General features: G+C 36.5%; 2 protein-coding genes across 2 annotated transcripts in view; one reads left to right on the top strand and one right to left on the bottom strand.

The window, feature by feature from the left end:
• The window catches only part of LRRN3 (leucine rich repeat neuronal 3), a 34,034-nt gene extending 19,619 nt beyond the window's left edge, over window positions 1–14,415 (bottom strand). The window contains exon 1 of the mRNA XM_009880867.1: window positions 14,280–14,415. The gene's annotated coding sequence lies outside the window, so the exon portion shown is untranslated. The remainder of the gene's footprint in view (window positions 1–14,279) is intronic.
• Window positions 1–22,839, top strand: part of IMMP2L (IMP2 inner mitochondrial membrane peptidase-like (S. cerevisiae)) — a 472,429-nt gene that overhangs the window by 209,822 nt on the left and 239,768 nt on the right. The window lies entirely within an intron of this gene.

Here is a 22,839-nt window from a genome sequence, read left to right as displayed (position 1 = left end):
AAGCTACGGTTTTAAACACCTGATCATGAAGTTTCATTGATAAGAATAGAAAAGTATTGCACAGATAAATCATCTGGAAGGTTCATTATACACACCAAATTATTGCTCACTCAATTTGAAACAACACGTCTATGGCCTTGACATTTAATCAGAACAAGAATGGCATTTATTCAATCTCATATTTAGTAAGTCACCAATTAAAATTAGTTTTCTGAAGGCCACTAAAATGCATAATGCTTGTTATTTTTCTGCATATTTTTCTTTTATTACTTTATGTGCTTGTGCTTTCCCTTGAAGACATGTGCTTGGTGACTTTATAGAGTGACTTTTAAAAAAATTTCTTTCTCTCTGATTCTCTGTCTTATATATTTCATATATTTATTTTATCTGTTTATCTAGCTATACCAACACAAGATAAGCCAGAAACAGGCTTTTGTTTAAAAATAAAGAGAATAATTTCTAGACATATCTATTTATACCCTTAAAACCAGTATTGTGTTCTATTGAAAGTGTGCTTAGAGCAGGTATTAAGTTTATATAAGAACTAAAGAAAGTAACATATGCAGAGGTAGCACTGACTTGAATGCTTGCATACAGATAGATTGTACAACATACAGCCTCTGTGCTGTCATGAGTGGCTTTGCATATCTGTACTGAGTGCACCTAAATGTAATAAAATAATTATAAATTCTCATTAATTGATGAAGGATTTGATACGCTCAGATAAGTGCTCTGAATATTCCTTGGTAGAAATGAAAGATTATCTAATATTTTGACTCTAGTTTTACTTGTTCAATAGAGATGTAGATTACGGTTTATTGGTATTTACATCCTTGGTAATTGTTTTGCATCTTACTATAAAAAAGTAGGCTGAATACATGCATAACATATTAGAAATGCCATTAAGCAAATGATTCTGAATTAATGTTTTGCCTCTCTATGCTATGCAAAACAAATTTTCCCCAATTAATTTACAATTGATTACTCTATATTGTGCCCCAAGGGAACGCAAAAAAAAAGTCTGTTTATATGTTCCCTGCTATTTTGTTTCTGTAGTTTGATTAAACTAAGCATCAAAAGAATAATTTATTTGATGTGTTACTAAAGGTAAATTCTTTTGAATTGTAAAAATCTAATCACTTGTGTGTGTGTGTGTGTGTTCTGGACTAGCATAACATTGTACCTGAATTCATTGTGTTTATTTTTATATATCTGTAATAATTTTTTGAAGTTTATATTCTTCCAAAGGGAAGCACGTACTTTTAGCATTTGGAGTGCTCAACATGTGTAGGTATATGTGGTATATACGAAATTAATGTATTAGTCTTAGTCCAATTCACAGTCATCTCATAAACGTTTATTGATGTCTGAGGCACTTTTAGCTTGAATTCCTCCCTTAGCCTCTATTTGTTTATCCTCCCAATCCAAGAGCTTCCTGTGCACCTAGACCTCTCAAAACTTCTGACCTGTTCAGGACTTTTGCAAGCGCTGCTGTTTTTCTCGTCAATCTAATACTGTAATTTGCAATTTTAGTCAAATGCCATTCTTCCTAAGTTTTACAAAATCTCCTTCTCTGGTAACTGCGGTAAAAATGTATCAGGGCTTCCGTTTTCTTCTGTTGAGCCATTCCTCAGCTTTTGTATTCTTTCCTGAGGTACATGATGACATAGAAGAAATCAGCAGAGACAAGTAAAATAGTCAGAGCATCATTTACTGGTTAGAGCTTGTGATACTAGCCAGTGGGAAGAATATTCAAAGGTACAAATTCTATTTAAATTCAAAGACTTTTTCATTTTGATTATTCTGTTTCAAGTACAAATTTTGAATTATTTTTATTATCTGAATGGGCACAGTCACGTGTTTGGAATGAGGAGTCAGGATTTAACCAAGTCTTTTCCTCTATTCTATCAAAAAACATTTTCATGTAAAAAACAGAAAAAAATGCTCTGGGAGATGGGAAAAAAAGCTTAACACTCCTAGCTTGGCCTACAAACTATAAATTATGAGTCCTGGCTTGATTCATGTGCTGAGTGCTTGGAAAAAAAGTCTGTCTCTAGGACCTGGGCTGCGGATCTCAGACGGACAGAGAAGCCTCTTTCTAGCCTTCAAAATGTGAAAGAATGACCATTTTCCTTAAGGTGCGTTCATTAATGACTAACTTCAGTTGGCTCCCTTTTTAGCGTGATGACTTTTTTTTTTACTAATATTGCAAGATATGTCCTTATAAATTATATAGGGCCTAGGCATGTGACAAAGAGTTCACTTCATTTGGTGAAGGATGGCAGATAATTAATGATTATCTGTGAAATGTTTTAATTCTTACTTTGAACAAAACCTTAACCTTTGACGGATGATGGGAATTGAATATCTGCCTTATGATTATGCTTTGGAAGATACCTCCTACATCATTAAAGAAGTTTAGAAAGTTTTACTTGTTTGGTATAGAAGTCGACTAGAACTGTAATGAAAGAAGAATGCAGAAAGCAACTGTCAGGTTGGACAGAGTATGCATTTTTCTCCATACAACTCTTAATCTTTGTTTTTAATTTACATGTAAAGCAGTAAAGAAAATGAGATTGCAAAAAGATATATGCCAAATATATACAACTACTCTTTCTTTAGTATGCCTTCTTAAAACTTTGAGAAAATACGTGTACATGTTGTGACACTTAGTTCCTAATTCTCTGTGGTGCTGAGAGATCCTGATAAAAGTGCACAGTGTTATTCTGTTATAGGCTGCTCTGTATCTCAGAAATAAACTGGGTAACATGTGGCAGTTGCTAGGGTAACCATTTTTTTGCATTTTGCAGAAAAAGTCCAAGAATAAAACACATGTAAATTTGCAGCATGGAAAGCAGTATCATATACAGTCTCATATTCTCAATTTGTTTTTTATGGTTTTCCTCTATAGTATTTACATAACAATGAATTATCCTACACTTTTTTTTTGCATGGCTCAGGAAGTCATTTAAGCATGCAGCTACTAAGCTTAAACTGTTTTTTGCCCAGTCTAACTATCTATATTTACTGTCAATACGATAGAGCTGTGGCTGCTGTAAGTGCTGATCATGTTCGCTGGGTGTCATTATCAGGTCATGTAAGCAGAAATGAAATAGAATTTTAAAAGTTGTTTTGTGCGCTTAAGTAGGACTTCCTGTGATCGGTCAAATTCCACTAAGCATCTACCTTGAATGTGAGTGTTTGTGGGCATTTAGAAAGACCGGATTTCATTGTTCAGACAAGAGTCCAATTTAGGGCCTGAACAGGAGTTCTTATTAAAGCAAACGTTTTTGTGCTTGTTTTGGAAAAGGTTTGGTAATGAATTCTGTGACTTGTTGCATAAAGATAAATGCACCGTTGTTATAAGAAGAAATAATTTTATAAGATTGGATTAACATTTTTATTTTAATTACGTTCAAATACTTAACCCCAGTGAATGGCAACAAGCAGATTTTGTCAGGCAAATGTAAAGATTATAGCTAAGCAAGTCTATGATACTATACTGGTACTATTTTGGTGAAATGCTTGGTACTTCTAAAACTTCTTTCTACTTCATACTTTCGAGCTTAGAGTATGCTTGTGTTGAAATATTGATTTAGAAAGTTGATATAGTACCAGTGATTAACATCAGCAATATAATTTATGTTTTTCAGAAACATTTTCCTTAAAATAAAGTTATCAAATTGTACCTTTTACTCATGCTAAAGAACAGAAATGCAAACTGTCTGCACAAGATGGTTTCTAATATGAGAAAAATCCTTTAAAGGCTTCCCAACCCTCCCTCTAATCTCATGACAATGATTTTACGCACGTTCAGAATTTAGAACTGAAAAGGCTGTCTTATGTTATCCACCAATAACATTAGAGCAAACACTCGAATTTAGTGCTGTAGTTTATTTCTGCCCTGATTTACACTCCACGGCTTCAATTAAGTTACATATGATATTATAGCATGGTTCTAGTTTGCCATCCTTTGCACATTGCTGTCTTGTTTCAAAGATTAGGAATAGAAGTGGTGTTCATTTAATCATCTATATAAGGGTACTCTAAATTTTAGGCGACTCTAATTGACCGGTTCATGTTTCTTAAATTACTCTGGTAGAAGTAATTACTGAATGAATCTTGATATTGGAGATAACTATGAGAAAGTCAGCACAAATAATAGCTTCAAACTGGTAAGATTCCTCAACAGAATCACTTCTCATGAAACTCACTGCAGGTTTATATCATGTAAAAAGAGTGAAACAGTTCAAGTATATTCGCTACATGAAGTGAAAGCCAAAGTTTAGAGCTTAATATGAAGTGGTCATTATGCTAATTCTAATTCACAATTACTAATGCTGTATTTTCAGGACTATATAGAACTGTAGTATATTCAGCCCCAGATGTCTGGAGTACACTGAACACCTTGCTGAACAGAAACACACAGATTAAAAATTAAGATGGCAATGTTTCAGGGAATTGTTCTCCTCGCCTACTAGAAAATAGTTTTTTTCTGTTATCTGAATAAATATAGTGCATTCTTTTAAAAAATTTAAACAAGATAGGAGGACATTTAAACTATTTTTAGTATCCTGCTGGGATATGGTCAAATTACCTTTCTCTTGGTAGGTAACAACAAAGCAAATATTGCCTCGTGACTAAATGGTTTTGTTTCCTTTGTAGCTGTTAGCAGTCTGTCAGACTGCCTTCTCAAAATTTTCAACTCCATACCACTGGCTCAGAGACCAAACTCAAAACATGTAGCAAGACAGATTGGACGGTGCCTTTCACCTCTGGTAACATCTAAATTGCTTTCGTCCAATGCAGTCATACTAAGGCATCTGAGCAGATGCAACTAAGCAGACTCTGATGAAGACAGTGGTGCTGTGGATCGTTCCCTAAGACAATGCTGGCAAAGGAGCAAGCCCCTCTACTGAGAGGATCATAGCATCATGGGAGAGTCAAGTTGGAAGGGACCTCAGTAAGTCTCTAGTCTAACCTCCTGCTCAAAACAAAGTCAACTGTTATGTCAGACCAGTTTACGGAAAGTAAAATCCCACTTTGGAGTTTCTTACTAGTTGTTATGCAGGATTTATTAATCTTGTCCTTTGACCTTCCCTTTTCACGCAGATCATGGCTGATTTTGGTCCATGTGGATTCAATGCTGTACTTTGATATGCCAAGCAAAATTTATTCTTAAGGAATGCTAACACAAATTTATTTTTTATGGAATTGGACATTTTCCTGAGCCTTGAGTATAGATTACTTCACATCACTTCTATTAAAATATCCACATTTCAATTAATGATGGAGTAGATGACTTCAGGTTTACTCAGACTTTTTGAAAGTTTGGCTAAGCTTTACATGAGAGTTTAAATAGCAGTATAGTGGGTTTATACCACAACTTTTATATGCTTACCATTGAGTAGTTGTAGATAGATATTCTACAATCTCAACATATCTTATTATTGTTTCTGTGCCATATTTGTGTCAGGCATGTATGGTGTGTTTATATAAACTTTTTATCAATTTGTCTTCATTTTTTGTAGTGTTTTCTATGTCTCTGTGCTGTTGCTAGGGCTGATATAATGACATACCAACACAAGACATTGTTTGAAGAACTGATACGTAAAACAAATCTAAACCAAAGTAAAGACTACAAAGACTTAATCCACATTCACTTGAGGTAGATGGCAATGGGTTTTTTGATGCTTTCTGTGAACTTTTGGTAAAACTCAGAGGCTGTCAGAGCAGTGATGAAAAATAACGCTTGAAAATCAGAAAGTTTATGGGGTTTCCAACCTGTAAAAGAGCAAAAAGTATTTTGGTTTGGAAAAGAAGGCCAAGACCTGTGTTGGCAAAACTCCAAGTATGTCACCTACTATGTGGATCTATACACTTTACCTCAACTGCTGAATCTAACATTTCAGCAATTAAATCTTTGAAATTGCATGTCATTTTACTTCTCTATTCTAGTTATAGTTTATTGTTGAATGACACCTACTGAAGTTAATATTTAAGTGCCTAAAAAAGGCACCTAGATCCGGATTGCGTTGAGAAGCTTCTGAAAGCAGTGGAAGCACTGGCAATCAGCAACTTTAAAATGTAAATTTTGTTAGATGAAGTTCTTTTATGTAAGTAACTTAATGTAAGTTGAAATGTTTACTACAGGAAAGTGAAATGCAAACAGGAGGAAAAAGTTACAGAGGGGACCACGTGTTTCCATTTTGAAACATCATTTTAATGTCTATGAGTTATATTTCAAGGTAAGGTGCACATTAAATATTGAAGAGATTTGTTTCTCCTCATCAAGACTGGTGCTATGCTATTCATTGTTTCTGAATATTACTGTTCCTTCACACAGGCAAACCAGAATGCACAGTAATTGCCGAAAATTTGGTATAATTCTGCTTAATTGAACTCCATTTGACCAGAAGTTGAAAACTGGGTTTGTTTCCAGGGTCTCAGAGTGTAGTACTTGAAAAACTACCCAGCTAACTTTTCTAGCCAATATGGACAGTGATTTCAAGTTTTTTTGTAACTGACTAGGTAGATTCCCTTTTATTGGAAATCTTGTTTTTCAGAAAGTTGGGGATCTTCATCTAGGTGTTTTAGATAAAGAGGCTGTACCACAACATGTATAATAATTAGGATTATTCTAAACAAGAAGAAAAGTTCTGAAGGAGTTATTTTTGTGTTTCACTTTGGGGCATGAGTGGAAATGAAGCAAAATGATGAATTTTGTATTTCTAGATAGAAAAATGATGAAAATGCCAAAAAGCAAAGAGAAAAGGCATTTACGAATCCCTTCTGCATCTGTTGACATCAATGGGAATTTTGCTATTTACCACAAATGGAAGTAAAATTATACTCAAAGATGGCAATTCTGAGGACCATCTGTGAAAGGTTTCTGGATTGTTCTTTCTAGTATGGAAATTTCAATGTTAATAGTTTCATTTGTTTGTTTTTAGCAGATATTTCTCTTATAATTACTTTTACACAGAACTCTGTTAAAACAATGTTAATGGGAAAGCAGAAACAAACACAATTAGCAAAAAATCAAGAAGGAATAAAATAAAACAGTTTCAGTTGAGGCTCCCACAATGGTTTTGATCCAGCCTGGTTCTACCGAGGTATTTGAACACATCAGAAATCCCCAGCAATGCACAGTAGCACCAGCTTTAGAGGTACAAGAGAGGGCAATTTATGCTTTAGTATCTGTGGCTAATGAGGCAAAATTATAGATATTGTGTGAGTTGTAGTTAATCAGATTTTCTTTGGTTTGTATCTTAAAGTTGTAATGTGTGTTATAAATGAAAGTGTATTGTTACAGAACGAAAACTGGTATTTGGTTTTTATTATGCTTTAAAGGCATGGAAGCATCTGTACCAGTATGAACACAAAGGCATTGGCTCCCCTGACTGCTGCTGAAATAGAGCAGTGGTGAGGGTATGCTCCAAGTGCACTAGGGCTTCTTCTGAACCATGGGTTCTTGGTAGCAAGTTTAGGAATGAAAATGTACTATTTTACAGATAACACCACTGAAATATAGAGCTCAGTTCATTGTGTTAAAATTACTCTCTGCACTAATACCTAAGGGGATTGCTTCCTAGCAGAGTGAGTATAGGGTTTGTATGATGTGTGTCCAAACATGCAAATTATTCTTGGGTCTGCTGAACTGAAAAATGTAGGACTGTTGCTGTGCAGTTCCACAGATTCACTGGCTGTTCTTTCTGCCCAGGAAGGATAGAGTTCAGGAGCTCAGCTGCTGCTCTTGGAGGGCAAAGTACTTTTCTTTATGTGTTTTTGGAGTTTAGAGTCTAACCCTACAGCAATATGCCAAATACCCCTTTTGTCTCTTATTGCACAATAAAAATGAAATGACCAAAAATGTGTTTGTCTGACACAATATTGATGACTGGATAATCTATATCAAAGCAACATTCAGAAGAATATGTTTCCTGAATTATACATGCTGGGTGAAATTGCTATTCAGACAAACATTTCTAGCTTTACAGATCATTATATTTGCCATTACCTCATTTTTTCTTTCTCTCACTTCGTAAGGATATTTCTATAAACTGGTATAACGGTCATTAATCATTCAGTTTCTCTCAAGTGCTGTAGAGTTTTAGCCTTGTATTTGGGCTTACCAGCAAGTAACTGGACAAACAAATTAAAATGAAGTAAGTAGCGAAATTGGTTCTGTTTTACCTCAAACCAGGACAACTGTATTCTGGGAGTGTCATGAAATAGCTGCTGAACAGTCTTAGCTAGCTTTTTTCAAAGTTAACGTGGTGTGTCCTGTGTGAAAAGAAATATATATTCAAAAAGGTGTAATACAGTGAATATTTCTAGGATAAACCTGCAATGTTGTGCTTAGAGGATAACCTGAGTAGCTCTGTGTTGTTAGAAACTGGTATTAAATGGGAGTTGTGCAGATAATTCCCTCAAACTAGAGTGGTAATGAAGCGCCACTTAACTGTAGTTTTATTTTTCATAGCGAAAGGCTTTTTTTTTATTTGTTTAGCTTTTGATAAGAGAAAATATTGTACTTCATAATTGTATTGTTTCTGAAACATACTTTCACATGGGGTAGGGACAAAGAATTTTTAAAGCACTGCCTGATTTCCATATGGGACACATGAAGAAGAGCAGTTTCGTGTTGTGCAGTAGTTTTGGAGCTATTGTTGCACAGGGGAAAGGTTTTTTGGGAAGGCTTAGCCCCCACATGAGGCTTCGCTGGAGTGGGCTCTCCTGCCTCTGCTTCTTCTGTGGCCTGCAACTTGAAGCCAGCTGGTGTGGGGAACTCAGCAGGTAATCCTGCTCTTAGGTAGAAACTCTGTGAATTAGCTCACTGTTAAGTGTCGTCTGCAAAAAATGCTGATGCTTGACATGACCTCTGGAGAAAGCTACTTTCCAGAGGAGAGAGGAAGTTCAGGGACTTGAGAAAACTTGGCAACAGACATGAGCTTGGGGTGAAGAAATGAATGTCTCTAGTCCTTTGATTTATAGCTACTGTGACACTTGCTGAAAACTTCGAGAAAAGTCTCTGTTTCCCCATAAAAATTATTCCTGTCAAGCTGAACAATTTTATTAGGACTTAAGGTACAGAATAAATCACATAAATATGATATAAATAGCGACATGTATATATCTCTGTTTTCAACAGAGATGTGCCACTATTGTAAAGCAGAAGTAGGAGACATTTGTGTTTATCCTTATTCAGGGAACAAGTTAAACATTTGCGCTTACTTAAATGCCTCCCAAGTCAGGTATATATTTCTCATCCTGTCTCAAATAAGGATGACTTTTTATTTTAGCACCACCATGACAAACGCAACCAACCTGATTGTCAGCTGTAGTTTCCTTTGCCCTCTCAAAACTACACTAGAAGAGCCCTAGTAATGTCTGACCATCACATTGCCTTTGTAAAGACTATTAGGAGAGTCCTCTTCTGTCATCCAGGATGATGGCTATTGTATGGTGAATTTAAAAATGTCTGAGTGCACAACTTCGCTCTTCGTTGTGTGTTCTATTACCTGATATTTATTCTGGATTATTATTCTGTAATCTGTTCAACAATTTCTGAAACTGTCTGATCCCTAGACAGAGAATTGTATAAACAGTCTTTTTTTTGTTTTTGTTTTTCATACTGGTAGCTGGATGTCCAGGGAATTTTTCGGACAGCTAAACTTAAGGTTTTTACCTTTCTTATACCAAATGTTTAAGACTTTAAAGTATTTCCTGGCAGAGTGGTTGTTATTTGCATGACAAGAACTCTCTAGTAAAAGACTCTTGGGGTAATACTAATAATCAGTAGATATTTTGAAAAAATATTCCCTGTAGCATTTTATTCAGCTTTGCATTGTTTACCTCTAAATACAGATGCTTATGCAGGAAAGGGAATTGCTAAATGATTTCTTTTGTGCCAATGTTTTCAAGAAGCATTTCCCAGTTTGACTGAGATTATGGGAGTTGAGAGCAGAAAAGAGGCAAAAATTCTTTTCTGCTCTAATTCAGAGGTCAGTAGAGTTAAGCTACCATTAAATTTGGGGCAGGTATTTTAATGAATTCCAGAAATGCAGCAGCTGAATAGAAATAATGGGAATACAGAGATCTTATTTCTTATTTCCTTTGAATTAGAGCGTTACTGCTCGTGGCCAAGCAGTTAACAGCGAATAGACAGGCTCTAAGACAGTGAGTTTTATTGAGATAATTTTTTTGTGAAGAAGAAGTATTTCTAAATGAAGGATAATTATTTCAAGGATATGCTGCATAAATTTGTGTTTATGAAATTCTACTTTCCCTTCATTTTAGTTTCTTTGCATTTGTTTGTGCTTTGCAGAAAACCAGTAAGCAAGTTTGGGAATGCTTGGGGTGAGAGCATATCTGTAGCTTTTTCTTCCAAGCAATTTGTAAATTAAAGCTAAGAAATTATAAAATATAAGTAAACGAGCGTGACAAATATAATCCTATTTATCAAATGGTATTTCCTTTGGCTTGTATGACTAGAACATGTCTTCAAATATCGAGAGAAGAAAACGTGCACATGTTGACTATCTTTTTTTAGTTCTTTGCTATTCTTTTTATTGTGGTTGATTTACTATATAGCATGATCTTCCATGTATAAAGAATAGGAAATCCTGTCAGGAGAGGGTAATTGGATCCAGCAAAATTGTGAAAGTTGTTTGTATTTTGCCCCCATGAAAATGCTCTTCTCTCCCCAGGTGGCACACTCAACTGCTCCACAAAGAACCCAAAGTGTGATAATCTGATTGACATCCATATTGAATATTTCTCTGGCACAGATGAGTATAGCTCCTTGTGCTGTGCTAATAAAACTTTATCAGTTCAGGTCAGCTGAGAATATGAATTTATTGGAGAAACATTGATGACATCATTTATACATGTTGTGTATAACTGAAGATCATACTGTTTGTTTAAATAAAGTTTTTGGCATCAAAAATATTAAGGGAAGCTCTTTGTGAAAAATGTCATTTCACAATAATGGCAGTTAACAGTTTGTGGACTGGTCAATTGAAAAAGTAAAAGGCAGAGTAATTCATTTTTACAGTTACATTACAGTTGTAATGGGAAGTATTGATTTTTCTCTTAATACTAATGTGTTTAATGACCTTTCTAATGACATCTGTCACTACTGTTTCTTCTCAAATTCTGCTGGCATTTTCCTTTCAGTAAAGTAAAGAATTTTAATTGCTTGTTGTATTGTTACAATGAGAATTAATATTCTTTTTGAAGTAGCATGAGAGCTTGAAGACTTATTCTGTTAAAAAAAAAATATCAAAATTTGTGGTTTAGAAGCTGTCTGTTTTTTGGCCTTCAGAAAATAGTTCTTGAGCGCTATATGTGAAATTAGTTTTTCATTGTCAGCTTTTGCTAGTTGATATTAAGTAGAGTTTGTGGAATTTAAAGTGGAAGGGTTTACTAAGATAGTTTCTGACAATGTCTTTCTCAAGAGTTTTCTTTTCCTTCAGCTTTTAATGGTACTAACTGAAGGAAGGAGACATCAATTAACTAAAAGGTTGATGTCCCACAACTCACTGAAAACATACACCTATAGTTTTAGGGAAAGGTTTAATTGTTTCTCTGTGGTCACTTTTCTTTCAGAAGTAAGATAGAGCTTGTTCTGTTGCTTTAGATGCGCTAAAATTTGGCTACTGAACACCAGCCATTTAAAGTTAGATCGTTGGCACCAAGCAGCAAAGCTTTTGGGTTGCTTGTAGAGTCATTATTGATACAACAAAGATTTGAGCTAAGAGTCAAAAAAAGTGTTCCCAACACTGCTGAATGGTTTGCTTTCACTTGCCAACACTTAATTTTGTCCCCTAGTGTCAAGGGACAAGTGATCACAAGCGATTTGCAGAACATGAATATTTTCATAAGCTGCTCATTCTTTATTACTTAACAAACATGATATTTTTTGATCTGCATTACAGGTAGCAACATTGCCTAGTTGATCTGGTCTGGTTCTGGTGCAAAAGAGAAATATCCACCTACTTCTGGATACTCCAAACAGGCATGCTGTGATGTCATGCTCAGATCTACCACCCTGAAAGGCGGTACTTTGGGGTTGCCATAACAACATCAGCCAGTCATTGTCTGACACTACAACATTATTGCAGGAGCTTTGAGGGAATATTAAGCAAAATACAGTCACCATACATTTTGACTGGTTTGCTAGTTAAGAATGTCTGTGCTGTGTGCTTGGATAATGCATCTACAGCATATTTTCTCCATACATGTATGATTGGAATGACCACATTTTTCTGAAACTCTTTGGCGTATCTGTATAATATTTTAAAGTAGTGCATTAGGGTACATGTGGCAAAACCCAATATGCATTAGTGTAAAGTTACTCCTATTTACTTAATTTTTACATTAAAAATGAGTGAGGATAAAGATTCAGAAATGCTGAGTGTGTACATAATAGAAAAAGTTTCATCTGAGTAGTCCTTTGCATATAGCATGAAGAGGTCAGAATAAGGTTTTCTCTCCTTATTGTGTAGCTCATTCCGTAAAAATCCAAACCAGGAGCTTGAAATTCTTGTTTTAACAACTAAAATGCACATGCAATGTGGGTAAAAACAGGATATTTAATTAATTGAACCAGACATTGTGGTTCACATAATAAAATAAGCCAGCTTGCTTTAAACAGATTTCATAGACCGTCTGAAATAGAGGAAACAAGCTTGCCAATAGCAGGAGCTAATGCTTCAATACCTTTCATTTTGTACTCTGAAAAGGAAACCTCTTCTTAAGCTCATTCATTTTCCAGAGGGAATATTGAATGCTGTGGCATATTGTCAGAGCTGCTTTATTGTCACCACTTACAAAGGTCACCTGAATTAATTGACTTCTTACCATACATATTGTTAAGCTACCCGTTTCCTGACATTTATGGAAAGGTGGCAGGCTCACAGCCATTGGCTATCTGTTGATGGTTGTTTCACAGTGTTTGTTTTTCAAAACACACTAACTCTAAAATTACAAGCAAATAATTGCATTGCTGCAAAGGAACAGATTCTTTATGATGTTCTCCAAGGTGTACAGAAGTGAGGGGGTGGGGGGAGTAAAAGGTGTAGGAGAAATAATCTGAATCCTGAGCTGGTTTTAGTACAGACATGGTATTCTAAAAAGCAAACAAAAACATGCGGGAAGATTTAGGTTGTATTTTTTCACTTTGAAGCATTCATTATATAGCTATCCTGGCTTTTTCATAGTGTAAAATAAAATCTCTCTCTGGCTTTCACTGATGCATGAATCACAGATCCATGCTGATGGACTTTACTGAATGTGTTTTCATCTGAGGCACTCTTATGCTGCATGAAAGAAATGACATACACATGCATAAACACAAACACAGCAGGCAACAGTAGTGCTAGCATGGAATTTGATGTAGATTAAATTGGTCAAATAAATAGAAAATCACTGTCTTTTTTTTTCTAGCTCCCTGCATTTACTGCCCCTTCATCCCCCTATGTTGGGTTCTTCTCTTTCTGAACAGCAGTGCTGGGCAAAAACTCCAACTAGACATGTGAAAACAAAGACATGGAAAGCAAAGACAAACAGTTCTGAGCCTTCTTATACTAAAAGAGGCAAAGCTTTTATAGTGATGGATTTGAACAGTCTCCTTACATGAAAATATACTTTAGAGGCACCCTGCTGTGGTCGTGTTAATTACCAAAGAAGATTAGAACTCTTCTGCTTAATGCGATCCTTTTTACCTAACGCGTCTGTTCCAGCTGCATCAGTAATCAGACATTCACAGTGTCCCTTCTGACTGGAAAGGGGATGTTTTTAAGCGAAGTCATTTGCCACAATCCTTAAGATGTAGCCTGGCAGAAATTCAATAACTGTTTGTGATATGCTCATTCAGCCTTGCTGCTCAGTGGTTTTAAGGTCCCGACATAAACAGCATTTCCCTTAATCCTAGCACTGGAGGGAAGAAAGGAGGCTGTCCTGTGTCTTGTTTTATTGGTTTCAAAACAGAGCAACTGTGTAATTTGATTTTGCATCTGAAACATCAGAGGAAACGTTCCCCCTTTATAATTTTATATCCTTTGATGTTCTTTCAAGCTAGCAAATGCACAAATCTGATACTCTTGCAAGCATATTTAGATTATCTCTGGCACAAAAAGCGAATTGTATTTGCCTTTCCGTTCAGAAAGTAAAATGTGGAAATTCGCTAATAAAATAACTTTACAAAAAGAAGATTTTGAGTTTACAAGTGAAGATGAAAGTCAAGATAAAATTGAAAATAAAGAGGAACTTACCCTATAATAGGAGTAGTTTCAGAGCTAGAGGAGTTCTTGCATCTCGGTGATTTTGATTCCTTAGTTCAGAGAGCCACATACTTGTGTTAAAGCCAGAGTCTGAATAGCTGTGCATACATGTATGTGTGTGTGTGTGAGTCGGTGTGCGTGCGTGTGTCTAACGGTATATAATACAAAGATGTATCTATTGATATCCTACAACATGAGAGAGTGTCTGTGCTGCCAGCTGAGATCCCTTACATTTGCCAGAGCGCTGTTGCTGCCTGGCTGGCTGAGGCTCACAATCCAGCGGAGAGAGGGGCGGGTGTGGGGGGGAGAGAGAGAGAGAGATGCTCGCTAGCTCTTCTTATTTCTCCTTGTTTCCATGGTGGTTAGTGGTGCATCGTTCACCCTCTCGGTTGTCACACTGACATGGTGCTGCCTGCTCAGCGGTCGTTAATAACTGAGCCCCTTCCTCTCCCCAGAGAGGAGCCAATGCTTCGGCGTGCCCAGATGCCGCGTAGTACGCGCGGCTGCGCCAGCCTGGTTGGCCGTGGGAAGCTGTCTGTTACGTGACACTGCTGCTTCGGGTACGGATACACGAAACAAGCCTTTGCACGCTTCTAGAGATCTCTTCCGAATTGTGGGAGTTACAGGGCATGCTTTGTGCTTGTACAGAACAGCTTGGGAGGTTTAAATCCCCTTTTTTTGTTTGTTTGTTTGTTTGTTTTAAAGCTATATAAGGATGTTATATGTGTTCAGAACAACTGATTAGAGATCCCTCAAGTTCTGCAAGGACTGCTGTAGTTCAGGGGATACTGCATGTTGAAACCATTCAGGAGAAATGCTCCCTCTCCCCCAGTTCTGCTGCTTTTTTTTTTTTTTTTAGTTTAAGAGAGTAAAGGATTTTTCATACACCTCCATTTCCAAATTTTATACAATATTAAATTTTACTACGTTGATCAGTAGAAAGTAAGAGCAGTAAAACATCTTTCTGAGAAATAAAAATTCAGAATAAACTGAGGAAGGGGTTGGTTAAAGAAAGTCAGTTTCTTTCAATCTCTGTCTACTCGACTCTCTCTTTTATGGACATCTAATTATACAAACAACAGGCTGTACAGATTTTTCCTTCCCTTCCTTCCTTTTTCCTTTCTTTCTCCCTTCTTCCTTTGTACCATACTTTTTGTTGAAGAATTTTGTTTTTTTTCTATTTATTCTTTATCTGAACAAAGGGCATACAAACTATAAAGGTTTTAAAACTTGTAAAATAATTCCTGATATATTTTTTTTCGATTTAAGGGAAGTATACACTGAAATATATCATCCCTTCTCCATATACAGATGAATAAATGAGATAGGTGTTTTTAGAAAAAGGGTATTTTTTTGGCATAAATACTGTTTTACTTAAAGGAAATTACTTTGTAATAGAAGATGAACAATAGTGAAACACAAAGAGTTGGTTATCAACAGGTCAAAACGAAGAAAATGTTGGATATCTTGCATGAATTCAGTACTACAGCCCTGATTGAGACAGGCCACCCTCTAGTGGATTGAAGTGAGATGCGGTTCTCATTTCACACTTCTGCTTTGTTTGAAGAAAAGCTCAGTCCTGTCTAATAATAGTATGAAAAATTTCTGAAGATTAGCAAACAGGGTAAATTAATGTACTTTTTGCAACAGCAATAGCACCGGAATTCTATTACAAAATGGTTACTATTTTATGAATACTATATATCATTTTGATTCACTTTGAGTCTGAGATTGTGGACTGCATTATTTTTGTTTTTATTCTGTAAGAAAATGATTTTACACTTCATAAAATCACTTATTATGAAAAGTGAATTAAAGTAATGCCAACTTCTTGAGTAAGTTTCAGTTTGTTATAATTAGTTAGAACAACTTTTGCAAAACTAGTCCTGTTTGACTCACTGGTACTTACATTGTTGTGGCTGTAAAAAAGCATTGTTTTTTCCTTCTGCCTCAGATTTTTGAATACTGCATTTAAACTAAGTAGAGGGAGCAACTTTTAGATTTTTTAAAGATGTCTGCTGTTCAGTTTTCATACAACTGAGTAGAATTGTCTCATATATGAAATAATGGCAGTTGAGGGACAGGCTGCAAATACATGAGATGCTCTAGGGTGGGGTGAAGGCCATGTGGCCCTTCCGTTTTCTCCCATTCTCTTATTGTGGGCATTACAATCTTTTCTAGCGTGAGTTAAAGAGGTACAACAAAAACAGTTGGGGCCAACCCATCTTTGGCTACCTTTCAGGTCTTCTTGCCTGGGGTTAGGACAGGGAACCCCTCAGGACAGAAAGATGTCACATCACCTTTCTGTAGCCTCAGGGTTCATTGGTGAAACTTTGTCTCTCCTTTGTGCCCACGAGGTGGCTCTTGGAGCCTCTAATAGTACTTAATGTTCACCACCATGACCTGCTAATACAAACCGTTGGAAACTTCCCAGAGTGAACCTATGAGCCTTCCGTGCTGCACAACTTAACAGCCTGTGTTTGATGGGACAGTGCTCAGGATGTGTTCAGGAAGCACAACCCAAAGCCAGAAAAGTAAGACTTCTTGCCATGCTAGCCCCCACAGGAAAAAGGTAGATCCTTCCTGATCTCAGCTGTGTGGGTAGTCACACCTATCCCAAACAAAACACGTAAACTTGTGCTACAGGAGGGGTGTGGTGGGTGGAGCAAGAAAGAAGAAAATTTCAAAAAGTTTGGGCAAAATTAAAAATAGGAACACATTCTGTTAAAGCCAACTAAATACTGCTATTTCTTTTATCTCAGCCAATGTAGAAACAGAAGATGTCGGGAAAGGGAATAGATAGGGACTACCATTGCCCTACATGAAAACTTTCTTGGGTTTTGCCCCTAACCTCACGTACTCACTGTGGTTCATTCAAAATCTGGCTTTCTAGTTAACATGAGAATCATGCAAAAACATATTCAAGGATTTGACATGTGAAATTAAGATTACAGAAGTGGTTCATTTTGGTTGATTGGTATGGACTGTGTAATTAGAGGGCTAAATAATTAAATCAGCTAAAGTATACTTGCATAAAGAAAGTGAGTTCTTATGATAGACTATATATGCAATTAAAGTGCCTCTTTGATAGGCATACATTTACATATTAGTTAAAATGTTATTATATCATAATAAAGTTCTGTTTCATAAAAAGTGAAATAATTGAATTTTTTTAATTTAGCTAATGCTAAGGAATAATTTTTTTTTCAAACTATCTGCAGGAGAAAAATATCTTTTATAACCGATACAATTATGATGATTAAGGTTCATTAAGTTATTTTACTGCTGATTTCACTGTGCTGCTTGGTGGTTTTAAAATAGCAATGTAATTTATTTCACCAGAATTATATATATAGCTTATTAGGTTACAGGGTAGAAAAAACATATCTCAGACTGATAGAGAGATGATGAAAGTAATGTAGGCTAACTCCAGGTATTTATTAAGCATGCATTTTATCTGATTAGTGAGTGCACATGAAAATAAACTAAGTAATTATTTGTTTGTAATGGACAATTAATACAATGCTTAAAACCCGTAGTTATTAAAGTACAGTGGTTCCGTGCCTACATTTTTCTCAAAATTGGAAGAGGGTTTCAAAACGTCTTCCTTTTTCATTACATGGAAAGGTGGTGCCTCCTTGGGCGTTAATATCCTGTAGGATTGTTGTGGTTCAGGGAGTTAATAGTGACCAGTTCTAGTATTTTTAGGCTCTGATAACACAGCTGTGTTTAGAATGCAGCAAGGATTGTTAAAAACTGAAATAAATACCATGCAGGTAAAGTAAAAAACCCATAACTATTTGATTTTAATCTTAAAATGACAGACTTTATATCAGAAATTGGCAATTAAAAAGTTCTTTCTAAGTGCGTATCCATACAGATTATGTCAAAGTGTAAAAGAGCAGACACACTTTGAATAGCTTTATCGCATATGACTACACGTGCCCCTATCTTGGTTTCTGAGGCACCGTAGCTACAAGGAAGAGGGCTGAGTGGTGGCTCTTTGCACTTTCTTCTTGTAGTCCATAGAGTAAAAAAAGAATGGAGCTGGTGTTTGACAGACTAATTCTCACCAGCTCTGCAGAGCACAGCCTTAGTATATCTTCCACGTGAGGTGTAAGGAGGTATTCCTGCCTTAATGAAGGTCCAGAATTTCTCAGATTCAAGGAAAACTGTCTTGTGGCTTCATCAGTTATTAATTGACTTATTAATTATAGGCAGTTGTCATTGAGTGGTTTGCCTGGAAGAGGTAAAAAAGTGCCACCGCTTCATGTAACCCCATTCTTTCAGCATTTTCAGTGCAATGTTGTCAACCTGACACTGTCATGTGCATTTTTAGATATTATGGCAACTAACTATTGACATTTTCCTGAGGGCTATGCTTCCATACAGACAAGGACTAACTTCTATTAACGTGTATCCCTCTGAAACGGAATCATTTTTTCAATGATAAGCAAAAGCAATATTTCTAGGTCTAGTTCTTTGTCTTTTTTGAAGATGAAAGGCTTGTTGCCAACAATGAGTTCAAGTTTCTAAATACAGTTGTACTTCATAATGGAAAGTGTTATGCTCAGATTACTTAACCTGCTACCAACTTTCTTTTATCAGATCTCAGAATTAGTGTTGATAGGATATAGATAAAGCAGATGGAAACAAATCTAGGCCATGAACCTGTGAAGAATTTCACATAAGGAAATGTTCCCTTCTACATAAAGCACCAGTTACTTCATTAAAAGCTATGTAGGTAGTAGGTTGCTATATGACTTAGCAAAACCTGGAACTGTGTAGTAAAAGGAGTCATATAGTACAGACAAATTCAGTCACATGTGATGGGGATGAATGAAAGCAGTGGTGATGAGCTGATGCTTATCTTAGTGATCAAGGGGATTTTGCATATTCCAGCAAATTCGCCTGTTCATGTAGAAACTGTGTTCTACGAAACAGAAAGGACAAGATCCCAGGCAAGAGCTATAGCTTTTTCGTCATTATAGGTCCCAGAGCTATAGTCAGCCTTCCAGAATGGCCTGAGGTCTAAAAACTCTTAACAAGGTTTATACCTATTGGGTCTAACTCAGAGTGATATCCGAGTTCTTCTAATTTTCATCGCTGGCTCTGTTTTAATAAGCAAGTATCTCTGGCATACCAGCATCTGCTGAAGGCTGGAAGTGAGTCATACATAGCAACCACAACCTCACTATGCCGTGTGGGAAACTTAATGAAGACGGAGTAGTGAAAAGCAGCTAGAGAATCCTTATGTGCAGCTGGATTAAGTAGAGGAAATACATGATCTGTAAAGAGGTTTTCAAGCTCGGTGTATATATTCCATTTTAAAACTGATTTCATCTCAGTATGTTTTTGTCCGTCATGTGGTGACACCTCAGTTTTTGTAACCTATAGTAATTGGATATAATTTATTGGGATCTTTGTAATGGTAGAACTTTAAAACTGAGATGCCCTTTTGTTGATTTCATAAGGATCAGCCTGTTGTTTATGGCACCCGGTATGCACATGGGATATACCTTTTAGTGTCATGGGTCTTTGAGTTAATCTGTATCTGAGGTTAAAGAAGAAAATTGTGGCAGTAATAATTTGAATATAGGGCCTAGAATTTTCATCCTGATTGTGAAGTCTGTTAATTCTTATGGGTGATGGTAAAACTTGAACTTTCTGTCCTTATAGAGAGGACTTTCTCCATTTCTTTGCTCACATCTGTTTTTCTTTTTATGCAAAATTGCCTGAATTTTTATCTGAAACAGATTTACCCTTTTTCTGTTAAGACTGTGTGATGTGGCAAATAGTACATGATCAGTGAAAGGAAACCTCCTTCCTCCACTAATAATTTTTTTAATTTTAGCCACTTTCCCTGATAATGTCATATTTATTTTTTAAAGTATATATGGCAAGACTCAATGTGTTTCTCAAGGGCAGAACTTCAGACTTGAATTTCTTACCTTTTACAATGAAACTAAGCAAATACTATCTTGTAACATTTTATTGTGGTTTAATATTAAAAATAGGTGGACAACAATAGTAATTCTAACTTTTCATAACTATTTGCACAAGTTATATTGCTGATTTAGAAATCTGTACAAACAGTCACTAAGATAAATATTAGAACTAGAACGTCAATTTGTTTTTAGTTACTTTTACGCTGAGATTTAGAGAAGTGTCATAGTAATTTTCCCATGCAATCAATAACATTCTCAAACTGTCGTCATGGGTAATGGTTATGAAGCTATCTTGGTGGTGACAAGGAACAGCACAGCTATGTGCAGCTTATGTTCAGAATATGGTTACCTAATGATAATTTAAATCAAGTACACTAAACTATAAGAGTGTAAAGGGTACCAAAGTGAAGTTCTTAGTAGTTTAGTTACACAATTTCATTTTTTTTTCAACTTGCAGTTCTAGAAAATTAATTAAAAGGTCACTGGAACATGCAACATCCTTACTGATTAAAAAACAAACTATTTAATGAGGAATACAGTGATTTTTTTCCCCTCTCCTGTCTAATTTGACTGCCAAAAATTGTGGGTGTACATTAGGTATTTTCCTTTAAATGTGAAGTTATCTTTACATTAATGAGTTGGGGGTAGAAAGGATCATGTACATAATGACTTACTGGAGGAGGAGCTGTTTCAGAGGCTTTCGTGTAGTTCCCATTACTAAGGAAACCACTTATTTTGTCTGTGCATGTTTTGAATAGATCTCTCATTTGAAGTCTGGTGCTCAAACACTGAGGATTGCATTATAGCACTGAGAAAGAGGCAAAGGAAACAAAAGAGGCTTAAAACCACACATCTTTATGGAATACAGTCTAAGGGTATTGTATTATATGTTTATGAAAATGTACACATCTGTTATATTTGAGGGATGTATATATATGCATTTTGATTGTTTTGTTTCTACTAAAACAAAAATGAAAATATTAATAAGTAAAACAAGGAAAGCAGATGTTGTTTCGTCCTGCACTTTGCATGCCTCTAGTATAAGGACACTTGAGAAATCTGGTATACCATTTAGGTATTATCAAATATGATTTCTGATTTTTATTTGCTGACATTAAACGTTCTATTAGATTGAGGTAGAAAGAATTGCCTATCCAATGATAATGGCTAACAGAAGGCTATGAGGATGGCTACGTATTCAACAGCTGACCAAACCTTTGCTTGGAAAGTGAGTCTGTTTTGGCAAAATTTCTCACTTAAGTTAAAGACATGACTGCAAATGCACACCCAAACATACTTATATTATATTGAGGCCAGCATGTTTTCCTCACATGAATAACACATTTATTCTGTGCTGACCAAACATTTATATTAACAACTGAATTAAAAACACCACTATTAGCAATTGTGTGGTCAACTGATATGCTCAGAAACAAAAGGTTGCCTTAGTACAGCTAGACCAATCTTGTTTGATGGGCTGTGTTTCTAAAGTATAAGTATTTAAATAACTTGGAACTGATTCCTTAAAGATCAGAATTGTTCACAAATAAGCTGGAAGTGTCAGAGAGATGTAGAAATCATAGAATCGTTTCGGTTGGAAAAGACCTTTAAGATCATCGAGTCCAACTCTTAACCTAACACTGCAAGTCCACCACTGAACCATGTCCCTCAGCACCACATCTACACGTCTTTTAAATACCTCCAGGGATGGTGACTCAATCACTTCCCTGCGCAGCCTGTTCCAATGCTTTATAAACCTTTCTGTGAAGAGCTTTTTCCCAGTATCCAATATAAACCTCCCCTGGTACAACTTGAGGCCATTTCCTCTTGTCCTATCGCTTGTTACTTGGGAGAAGAGATAGACCTCCCCCCTTGCTACAACCTCCTTTCAGGTAGTCGTAGACGGACAAGGTCTCCCCGAGCCGCTTTTTCCCCAGGCTAAACAACCCCAGTTCCCTCAGACACTCCTCATAAGACTTGTGCTCTAGACCCTTCAGCCAGCTTCCTTGCTCTTCTTTGGACATGCTCCAGCACCTCAATGTCCCTGCTGTTTTGAGGGGCCCAAAACTGAACACAGTATTCAAGATGCAGCCTCACCAGTGCTGAGTGCAGGGGAACAATCACTTCCCTAGTCCTGCTGGCCACACTATTCCTGACACAGGCCAGGATGCCATTGGCCTTCTTGGCCACCTGGGCACCCTGCTGGCTCATATTCAGCTGGCTGTCAACCAACACCCCCCCAGGTCCTTTTCTGCCAGGCATCTTTCCAGCCACTCTTCCCCAGGCCTGTAGCGCTGCATGGGGTTGTTGTGACCCAAGCGCAGGACCCGGCACTTGGCCGTGGCCCATTGATCCAGCTTGTCCAGATCCCTCTGTAGACCCTTCCTACCCTCAAGCACATCAACACTCCCACTCAACCTGGTGTCATCTGCAGACTTACTGAGGGTGCACTCGATCCCCTCGTCCAAATAATTTATAAAGATATTAAACAGAACTGGCCCAAATAACAAGCTCTGAGGAAGACCACTTGTGACCGGCTTCCAACTGGATTTAACTCCATTCACCACAAATCTTTGGGCCCAGTCATCTAGCCAGATTGTCAG

This window comes from Charadrius vociferus, unplaced genomic scaffold (genome assembly GCF_000708025.1).
Source record: "Charadrius vociferus isolate BGI_N301 unplaced genomic scaffold, ASM70802v2 scaffold52, whole genome shotgun sequence".
Taxonomy (NCBI): Eukaryota; Metazoa; Chordata; class Aves; order Charadriiformes; family Charadriidae; genus Charadrius; species Charadrius vociferus.
This window is presented reverse-complemented; position numbering and strand designations above follow the sequence as displayed.